At 33.8% G+C, this 11,915-nt stretch overlaps 1 pseudogene; it reads left to right on the forward strand.

Moving 5' to 3' along the window:
* Positions 1-4,685: 4,685 nt before the first annotated feature.
* On the forward strand, positions 4,686-7,066 carry LOC110820374 (ankyrin repeat-containing protein BDA1-like; annotated as a pseudogene).
* The last annotated feature ends 4,849 nt before the right edge of the window (positions 7,067-11,915 follow it).

The following is an 11,915-nucleotide window of genomic DNA, read 5'->3' on the forward strand; positions in this document are numbered from 1 at the left end:
CTGGACATCAACATCAACAACATGAAGACTTGACATAACTATGTCATAAAGCCTCTTTTAAAGATGTATTATAGAAAAAGTGTAAAAAAAGAAAAATCATGTAAAAAGGTAAAATGAGAAAAACACATTAAGGGAAAAAGTGTCATTTTGCTCATAAAAGTGTTTAGGGTTTCAGGTAGGCTTTTCACCAACCTGTTGACCGTTGTGACAAAATTAGTTGCATCAATTCCAATCCGTAAAACACAAATAAAATATGGATCACTCGACTCTATAAATAAGCAGATTCTAATAATGAAATACATCAAATAAATTATCCAAAATATCTCTGTTATCCATCTCTCTCTATCTTTCTATCTCTTTCTCTCCCCCTGTCTTTCTTTCCCTCTCTATTTCTATTCCATCAGCTTCCTATCTCTCTTTCTCTCTCTCTCTTAAAAAACCCAAAAACACTTGCCTATCAAGTTGGAATCATGAGCAATGATTATAACAAAGTGGTATTAGAGTCATCAAAATTTAGGAAAACCTACACATTGATGGCAGTGCGAGGCATATCTAAAGGAAAAGTGGTGTCCATGGAATTAGTGAAGGTAGAAAAAATGAAGCCTACAGGGAAGGAGATGGACCAACAATCATCCAACCTCATAGTTTAAGTTCATGAGATTTAGAGAAAAACACAGCAATAATTTAAGTACCTAATGGACATATTGTGTGACATCGTGTGGTACAAGGAGGTGGCAAGTTTGGTAGCCCAGACATTGGTCATACCGATCAGGTAAAAAGGACAAGGTAAGATAAAGAAGACATCACTGACACCTTGTCAATACAAGCAATAACAGTGGTGACTACGGTTAAGTACCCTTAACATATGGGAAAAAAAATTAATAGGGCATGACATCTTATTCCTTTTATACATCAAAATTTCACATTCATTTTTTAATAAGGGAGCATAAAAATAGATAAGAACAAGTGGTTAGTAATAAACTAATGATGGTGATGGTAGCCAATAAGCAATGAATGTCTAGCCACATAGAATGTTTAATCACATCGATTATCCAGAAGTGGCATGGATCATATAAGAATATAAATTTATCTACAATTTATGCGTAATTTTGCTAGGCGGATATGATATGATACTAGGAGTCGATTGGATGAAAAAATTCAATCCAATGATATTCGACTTCATCGAGGCACTGTAAAGTTCCATTGTGGAGATTTACTCATATTGTTGAATAGAAGCAACTCCTTTGAAGAGCCAAGCGCGGAAATAAATGAAGTTAAAGCAAATAAGTGGGTTAAACAAAAGCAAACAATTAAGAGTGAAACCATGTTCCTGGTAATGGAAATTTCGAAGGAGGTAGAAATCCCACATATCTCCAATAAAGCATTAGGAGCACTACTTAAACAATATGAGGATATCTTGAGCTAACAATACTCAAAAGGAGACTTAAAGTTTGAGGATGTTAATGAGTTGAAGCAACTCTTCATGTGAACGACGTTGATGACAGTAATTAGTTTGTTATGTCAATATATGTTGATGATTTGTTGGAGATAGGAGCAGACTTGGAGCGGTTGATGCAAGTTAAATAACATATAATGGCAGAGTTAAGATGTCGGATCTTAAAAAATTGATTTATTTCCTTGGTATGGAGGTCAAACAGTTTGATGATGGCATCTTTCTTTCTCAAAGAAAGTATGCATGTGATGTTTTAAAGAGCTTTAAAATGGCGAAATACAAGTCATCTATCATACCATTTTTTTGCAAGTGAAAAATAGTCAAAGTTTGATGAAGTTGAGAAGGTAGATACAAGTTTTTACAAAAATTTGATTGGAAAATTCCTTCACTTGACTTCCATCAGGCCAACTCTAGTAGTTATTTATCAAGATTTATGAATCACCTAGTCAAAAGCACCTTCGAACAACAAAAAGCGTACTAAGGTATTTAAGAGGAAAAATTGGTTGTGTCATTTGATATTCAAGAGATGAAAGTTGATGTGGAACCCAAGATCAATAATATAATCCAGAACTCACACAATGGTCATTAAGGCACCAATGATTTAAATCTTATAAAAACTTTTCCTACTTAACCCGCTATCAATAGAGTGACAAGAACTAAAATTCTTGAAAAACTGAAAGAATAGAAATAGAAAAAATGCTAAAAAGAGATTCTTTGATAAGTTTATCCAACTCCTTACTCAACAAGAAGGATAATGATATCTCATTAGTTGAAATAAACTTTATAATTTTATTGATTAAAACTTGAATGAATATAAGTGAGAATTGAAAATTTATTTTAAGAGTAGGCCATGTGCAAAATAAAAAAATTAAATCTCCTAAACTAATTGGAAGGAATTACATACGAAACTAAATCTATACTTAAATAAGAAAATACAAGAATTAAGAGGATTACATTTAAAATAGATAGATATGATCTCCTTTTGTGGAAACCTTTTAAATGAGGAAGACTTTAATTAATTATAGAGATGATTGAAGGAACAATTAAGGAAGATTATGACCAGTTTGGGAAAGAATTAATTGCTCCCATAATCTTCCCAAAATCTATGAGATTCAATCTCCCATTAAGACATCAGATTTGCTTTCCTCTTTCTCTTGATTTCTTATGCGGATTATGAAGGAAATTCCCTCCCCCGGGGGTGATTCTCCCTTTAAAAGAAAAGATTCATGGGAGGTTTGAGAGAAGAAATCCCTTATAGAAAGATTTCCTTTTCTTTTTTGTTTATCTTCCTCTTCCACTTGGATTGAGATGCATGTACCATAATGCTCTTGAATTGATGGACTTATTTTCTTCTTCTTTTGGGCTTCTTTAAGTGATCAAAACTCATCCTCCTCATTGATCCATTCTTGGATGAAGAGTTGAAAAGCTTGTTGTAATCTTTTAACTCTCCCTCTTGTAATGGCCAATTGACATTATAATATTCTCATGGTCCATGCTCACATCAAAAGTGGTGCATTGTAAGGATATTCTGATAGTGGCTGGGTAGGGAATTCAGATGATTGCAAGAGCACATCAGGATTTATTTTCTCATTTGGTTTGGGTGTTTTTGCTTGGAATTCAAATAAGGAAGAGGTGGTAACTCAGTCCACTGCTAAAGATGAATATATAGCAGTGATTGCAGCAACAAACCAGGCTATATGATTTAGAAAAATTTTGAATAAACTTAATATGGTGCAAGTGTTATTTACGTGGATAACAAGTTTGTCATTGTAATTGCCAATAAACCGGTTCAGTATGAAAGGACAAAACATATTAAAGTGAAGTATCATTTCCTCCGTGAAGCTGAGAAGGAGGGTGAAGTTCACTTGGTGGCCACAATTCAAATAATCAACTTGCTGATATAATGACCAAAACTCTGCTTAAAAGTAAATTTGAAGATTTGAGAGATAAACTTGGTTTGTTCTAACGAAAAAACTCAAGGAAACTCCCTTTATCTTTTCTGTATTTTTTTGCTCTCCATATTTTTCCATTCTATTTTCAGAGATTTAATCAACTCATTTATCAACAGGATCCATTCCTCAGTAGTCTTATCCGTCTTTTCCTTGCCAGTAGAATAAGTAATCCAGCTCCTTCATCTAATCAGAATACTTCATACGCGTATTTGCAAACTCTTGACACCATTAAGAAGCCGAAATTGCAGGAGAGCCAAGAGACTGAGGTTCAGCCTCTGAGAAATATAACCTGGAATCAATACCAGGGCTTCAAGCACAGTTTTGTGGCTTATTTAAGTGCCACGGAATTTCTGCCCAATCATGCTTTCCATATTGATATATATGTATGTTTATTTTCTGGCAGGTGAATTCTGCTAAATATTTAGGGCCTGCGCGATATAACTACAGTAATATCTATTGCTCATTACTGAGTTTTTGAAAGATAAGGGAGCTTAATTGAAATTATTTTCAACTGGGCATTTAGTGCTCAAATCAACATAATCTGATTAGAACATAGAGAAATTAAGTTTGAATTTGTAATTTTTATACATTTCTGAATTTGTCCAAACATAGCCTAAAATCATACATTATCAGATTGTTACGTCAAGATCTTTGAGAGGGTGGGTTGACAAGTTTTATCCAATGATCTCGAAGCATTTCATTCTCAGAGTTTGAATAATTTGAGCACATCTAAATTGACTTTCTTCTTGAGCTTATATGCTAGTTTTCACATAAGTAAATTATTCAAATGTTTGGATAGCTCTTTTCTGTTTATAAATTCTGCTTAGAGATACATGGCTGCCAATCAACCGTACAGCTCATGTGATGAATTCAAATTATTAGTTTTAAAACAGCAGAGAGTCAACACCATGGATTAGTATAAGTTTATCTGATCTTAGAACTCATACCTAAATTATAAAAATTAACTTGTGCAATAATTAAACTGTTCTGTCCTACTATATTTTTTATTAATAGTTTGATAAAAATATAAATTGACAAGCAGAATTATGTGTTAAAAAAAAAAACACAGAAACTGATAAATTAGTTTGAATAGTGGGTTCACACTAATATAACAACTTACAAGGAAACTTTATTCAACTAACGATTTTATATGATGAGATTTTTATTAAATTATTAATAAAAAAATGTGATAATAAATCAGCATATACTAATTATGTAAAATAATTTCTTTGAAAATTTTAAGAACCAAATAGATTAAGTCCAGATGATTCATTCTCGTCTGATTACTCCTTTTATTTCTTATGATTAAGCTTGCTTGATTATGTTAAACTGCAGTTTATGTGCACACCATCTACTACCAATCCAAAACAAGTCTCAACAGAAAGACAGATTTGCATTGCACAACATGAACCTAAGATTGTTTGAGGCCGCTCAAACTGGAAACATCAGCTACTTCCACCAATTGTTAGCAGAGAATCCTCTAATCCTCCATAACACTTCCCTATTCTCTACTTACAATCCACTGCATATCACTTCATCAACCGGGCAAGTTGACTTTGTTAAGGAGATTCTGAGGTTAAAACCTGAACTTTCCCATGAAGTTAATCAAGATGGATTTAGTCCCATGCACATGGCTGCTGCAAATGGGGATGTAGAGATTGTAAAGGAGCTTATGAAAGTTGACAAGAAACTTTACCGGGTGGAGGGCAGAGACAAGAAAACACCTCTTCATTATGCAGCTATTAAAGGAAATGTTGATGTGATTAGAGAAATTGTTTTGTTTGATGTTGATTCTCTAGAAGATTTGAGTGTTCAAAGAGAGAATGCTTTGCATCTTGCTGTTAAGAATAACCAGTTTCAGGCCACAAGGGTGTTAATGGATTTGGCAATGGAGGTGAAGAAGGATCATGTCTTGAACATGAGAGATGAATATGGCAATACACTTCTGCACCTTGCCACCTGGAAAAACAACGACAGGTAAAGTTATCAAGTCTGTTATTCTATAGGTTTGCTTTCTTATGTTTGTATCTGGTAGTGGAAGATTACAAATAAAGCATTTTGGTTTTCATTTTTTTAATCTCCAGGCAATATCTATGACTAGAATCATATTTTTTGGGGGGCCTTTTGGGTTCTAGGTAATTTTTTGATTTGTTTGATCATAAATGCTTGTGAGAAACCATTGGCATCAGATACTGGTTTGACCTTAAATGAAAAGATGATCATGTTCATTATCTTTCTTGTTGATGTGGTTAAAGAAAAGCTGAAGGGAAATTTTTATCCTTGCAGATAATAGAATTGTTGATTGGAAAAGGAACCACTAACTCTCAAGTCTTGGAAGTAAATGCCATTAACAAGACTCATCTCACGGCCCTGGATTTACCAATGATTTTCCCAAGTGAAGCCGGTGACAGGGAAATTGAGGAGATCCTCAGAGGGGCTGGAGCTCTGAGAGCAAAAGACATTGCTGTCTCTGCCAACCCTTCCTTCGAATCTGGTGATTCTGCTGTAAACACGCCTGAAACAGCCCAGAGGTGTCAATCCAGATCAAATGAGACACTCGAGTACTTCAAGTTCAAAAAAGGCAGAGACTCACCAAGTGAAGCCCGTAGTACACTGTTGGTTATAGCCATTTTGGTAGCAACTGCAACCTTCCAAGCAGGACTCAGTCCTCCAGGAGGAGTATGGCAAGATAACAATCTTCCTGGCAGAAACAGTAGCAACAGCATTGACAGAGAACACTTTGCAGGATGGTCTATTATGGGCACAGCCAATGGAATTACATTTGTCCTCTTTGTTCTCTTCAACTCAATTGGGTTTTCAGTGTCTCTTCTCATGATCAATATCTTGACCAGAAATTTCCCTTTGCAGTTTGAGCTTCAAATCTGCATCGTTGCTATGTGTTTCACATACAGCACAGCAATGTCAGTCACTGCACCTGAAAGCTTAAGGCTCTACATCATTATATTTATCTCTATCTTTCCAATAGTTACACCGCTTCTAACCAGGTTGCTTAAACAGCTGATCAAGAAACTTGCTGAAGCGGTAAAAGTGGTGACTGATATGATTTGGAAAGTGATCCCATTGAATTTCAGGCAGAGGGAAAGTAGAGTCGCAAATTGGATTCTGTAGTTTTTTTTTTTCATTCTATAAATTCTGAATACTACCAAGGAACTCCGAAGTGCAGCTGTCTCTGTGATTACAGGCAAAAATTGCTTTTATGTCACCATACTTGGATGGAAACAAGTCACTTTTCCAGGAGCTTATCTGAGTAAATTGCTTTATCAAGATGTTGAACTGATAACAAAACATGTACTCACATTGGACACTGTTAGGTTAGGCCATGAACATTCTTATTCTTCTTCTTCATCTTCTTGTTCACATATATACAGGCCTTTATACCAAAAGCTTGAATTCCGCACAAAAGAAATTACTTATCAAGTAACTATTGCACAGACTTACCAATGTTCCCCGATGCCCAAGCCAAAAATATGTGAGGGCGTGGATCCTGTAACATCCAAAATATTAGCTAACTGCTTCATGTATTCGCAATTCAACTTTCAAAACCAAATAAGATAATCATTAGATCTAAAAATCTAACCTTATAAAATTCAAGAAGATTGTGAAGCTTGTAAACTTTGTTTACTGCTTCAATCTGCTTCATTATCTGAAATTAATTGAAACCAAGCAAATCTTGTAAATGAAGTTATAGAATCTTGTAAACGAAGTTATAGAAGTAAAATGGCAATAAAAGTTCTACTAATGCATAAAATGGTCATGCTATCCAAGGACAACAGTGTCATCTTACAGATCCAAGAACATTATAAGCCAAAATATTTTTAAAAATAAGACATCAAAGAGAAAAGACAATCAATCATCAATTATATGTATTTGGTTGAGTTTGAAGATTTTCTTTTTTATGCTTTTGAATATGTTATTTCCTTTGCATTTGTATATGAAAATTTTTGAAAAAAAATAAATTACTAATTTTATTTCTTATATTTTGTGTTTATACTTAAAATATATATATATATATATAAAGTAAATTATCTTTATTGTAGAAAGATTCTAATTACATGATATAACTTTACCATTAGAACTTTAATTAATAAAATATTCTATTCAGCATAATACTCTACTTATTACAGAATCTTTATCAACACTCTCCCTTAAGTTAATGCATAAATATCACACATGCCAAACTTGTAAATTAGGTTCTTGAGAGATTTATTGCACACTCCTTTAGTTAAAATATCAGCCACCTAGTCATCTGAAGATGCATGATATAAGCATAGAGAGTCACCAACCACCTTCTCGTCTATGAAGTATTAATCAATCTCAAAGTATTTTATCCTATCATGTTGAACTGGATTACGTGCAATGTTAATTCCAGTCACAAAACAGGGATAGTCTCTCATCTTTAAGCAGTTTTAGTTCCCTCATTACCTTTTACAACCACAGTAATTCACATACTTCTTAAACCATTATTTTATATTATGTCTTAACACTAGAACGAGCAACTACACTTTACTTCTTATTTTTCTATGTGACTAAGTTACCTCTCACAAGTGTTCAGTAACCTGTAATTGATTTTTTTCTAGAGACTCAGTCCAATCGACATCTGTAAATATTTTTATTTTGAGGTGACCATACTTAGAAAAATAAAGTAAATATTTTTCTGGTACAAATTTCAGATATCGTAATATGCGGAAGACCGCATGTAAATGAGTCTCACGAGAATCATGTAAGTACTATCTCACCATACTAACTACATATGTTATATCAGGTCTGGTATGTCAGAGATAAACGGATCATTCAACTAGTCTCTAGTATTTGCCCCAGTTAACTGATGTACCACTATCTGTTTGCAGTTTATAGTTGCTCTCGATAGTTGATTTTGCCGGCTTATAACCCATCATATCAGTCTCTTTTATTAAGTTTAAGATATACTTTATTTAAGAAATGAAGATCTCTTTATTAGACCTGATAACTTCAATTCCTAAGATATGATTACCATTGCTTTGTTGATATCCAAAAGAGATCATAACTTTTCTAAATCGTTCAAACTGTGCCCTTGGAGACTGATTCAATGCATATAAGCCTTTTTTAATTTGTAAACTTTTCCTTGCATCCTTTCATCTTCAAATTCAGATAAAATTTTCATGTATATCTCTTCCTTTAAGTCACCATGGAGGAGTGCATTTTTTACATCAAATTGTTGTAAATCCCAATCAAGATTAGCTACATAAGACAAAAGTAATCTAGTTGTGTTCATCTTTACAATAGGTGCAAAGGTCTCCTGATAGTCAATTCCATAGGTATGAGTAGATCTTTTAACCACCAATCTAACTTTATACCTTTCGATCGATCATTCTGCTTTGCATTTTACGGTGAAAGCCTATCTGCAATCAACTATTTTCTTTTCTTGCGAAAGTGAAACAAGTTTCCATGCTTCATTTTTTGTCAATACTTTCATTTCTTCAACCATGACTTCCTTCCACTTGAGATCTGCTAGAGTTTCTCTTCAATCTTATGGAATAAATACAGAAGAAACAGACAAAACAAAAACTTTATATAAGAAAAGTAATGAGTCATAAGAAACAAAGTTAGATAGGGTGCTTAGTGCAAGTTCTCATTCCCTTTCTAATAACAATATGTTTATCTGATAAATCACAAGAGACACATAACTCATCAGTATATTCTATAAGCAGAGAAAATTCTTGACATGCGACAGATTGTATGATGGTTTTTTCTGACTTATCTCTCATTGAATACCTTTTCATGTCTAGTTTATTCAAACGTCAAATATTTTTATCTTAAGTAAGACCTTCTGCAATAGAACTCTTCCCCATGAATATGACTCTCAATTGTACCCAATTAAATATCATTTCTTCTTTCTCACTCTCCCCCTGAAGAGGTGTTGGGTTTGAATTGAAGTAAGACTCGATTTTTCTAAAGATAACATCTATAATTATAAAGTATTATCTAAATAGTATACGATAACACTTGTAGTCTTTTTGGGTATAAAAATATCCAATAAACATACACTTGAGAGCTTTAGATTCTAACTTACTCACATTTCTAGTATGAACAAAGCTAACATATCCAAAAAAAATTAGGAGAATAATATAGGAATTTTTTCCTTACGAAACCTCCATAGGACTTTTAAAATTCAAGACTTGTAAAAGTATTCTATTGGTAAGACAGATAACTAATAGAACTATATCTCCCTAGTAACTCTTTGATAGATTCATAGTAAATATTAGTAACCGAGTTACCTTCAGTATGTGTCAGTTTTTCCTTTCAGTAACTCTATCTTAGTCACTGGTGTAGGCACAACTTGTTTGATGAATTATCTCATTTGACTCCAAGTAGGCATGAAACCTACTGTTTATATATTTTATACCATTTTCAGTTCTCACAATCTTAATTTTAGCACCAAACTGTATACATATCATTTTATGAAATGATTGAAAATATAAGAATACATCACTTTTTCTTTTTAATAGATAAATCTATGTTAACAGTCAATAAAAGTAACAAAATTTATGACCATATAGAGAGGTATTGTAAGTAGGTCCCCACATAAATAGTCATGAAAGAATCAGTACTTCTGAATAAACCAGACTTGAAAATATATTTAGAAGAAATAAGTCAAAAAAAGCCATCATGCAGTCTACCAATGTTAATCTTTTTCTAAGTTTGAAGATCCTGAAAGATGCAATAATCAGAAAAAAAAAATTTAATTTTACAGTTGATATCTTTAGTAATGGCATTGATAGATAAAAAATTGTCAAAAAAACTAAGCACATATAAAACTGAAGACAGTATAACAACAGGAGTACAATTAATAGAACTTTTTCCACACATGATATATGACCCATCTACTATACAGATATTTTTCCCTTCAGTACAAGAAGAATGTGTTAAGAATTCTTTAGAATAGCATGTCATGTGTCTATTAGCTTTAAAGTTTATAATCCAACTATCACGAGTCGAAATAGGATAGAGATGAGCAATACTTGATTTTACCATATTTGATGTGCCAACAGTTGATGAAGAGTTAAGTTGATTCAGAAGACGTTTTAGGTTTTGAATTTCTTCTGTGAAAAAGGCTCCAACGGATAGTGAGACAGGTGTTTCCCTGACTTCAACAAAATTTATTGAAGCTCTTGTGGTTCCACCTCTTCTTCCTTTCCGACCTCTAATTGGTCTTCCATATATTTTTCAACAAGTTTTCCTAGTGTGTTTTGACTTACCACAATAGTCACATTTTTGTATATCTCTATATTGATCAGACTGAGTAATTAATTTAGCTTTCTCAACTGGTGCAATGTGAAGTATAATATTTTTTCTACTTTCTTTTTACTGGACATAAGCATAAGTTTCTTTTAATGAGAAAAAATAATTTTTACTAAGTACCTAGACTCATATCTATTCATATTCGATTTTCAGACATATAAGAAATTATAAATCCGTTCTCTTTTTATTAATTTATAAAATTTGATTGCATTTATAGGACAATCTGTTTGAAAATCTTCATAATAATCTAACTCCTTCCATAATCCATTCAATTCAAAAAAATATTAAGAAATAATAATCTTTTCTTACTTTGTATCATGAACTTTATTCCGCAGTTTATAAATCTGAGCGTCATTACCCATTGTGAATATACAAGGAATGTTGCATTTCATATCTTTTCAACAATGGTAAGCAACAGATATATTTTGACGATGTGGAGTTACATATAAGCAATGAGTCATGACATTATCAAAGAGTTCTCAAAGTCTCATCTACTATATTCTAAATACCAACATTTACTTTCTTTACCTCACTAGTAATGTAACCCTACATTCCTCTATATTTCATTAACAATAAATAAGATACCCGTAAATGAAAATCTGCACCAAATGAGTAAAAAAAGACCAAAAAAATCCAAAATCAAATATGGCTCGGCTCAGATCAGATCGACTCGGCTCGACAGCGACTCGAACACAGACAGCTTGGCTCAGGCACGAAATGACCAAATTGGGTCAACTCAGCGCACAGAATGACCAGATAGGGTCAGCTCAGCGCGCAGAATGGTGAGATCGGATGTCCCCATGTGTGGAAGGCTGGAATGGCACGTGAAAGACGTATGTTTGACAATACAGCACAGTTCAGTGCGTGGCCGAAGCAGGGTGGCGTGCAAGAAGTCAAGACGAGTCGCCTCAAGGCACAGAACAGACAAGATGATACGGTGGAAGGCGTGGGACAGCAAATCAGCCGAATGCATGTAGCCACTTGAAAGCTAGAGTCTAAACGCACAATTTGCGTTGGATCGCATGCGAAATGCCAAAAAAGAGCCAAATCTTGGTGCACGACAATCGTGCGACATGATCCCGACCGAAATGAGGTGATCCTTGACGATGTGTGGGGATCACACGCTTCCACTACCGGCAGCGCATGTGGCTCACGCTCATCAGAAACTTCTCTGGTTAGGTGTCAGTGAGCAACGACTTCTTCTAAGTGGT

This window comes from Carica papaya, chromosome 9 (genome assembly GCF_054855325.1).
Source record: "Carica papaya isolate Zhongbai chromosome 9, ASM5485532v1, whole genome shotgun sequence".
NCBI classification, from domain to species: domain Eukaryota; kingdom Viridiplantae; phylum Streptophyta; class Magnoliopsida; order Brassicales; family Caricaceae; genus Carica; species Carica papaya.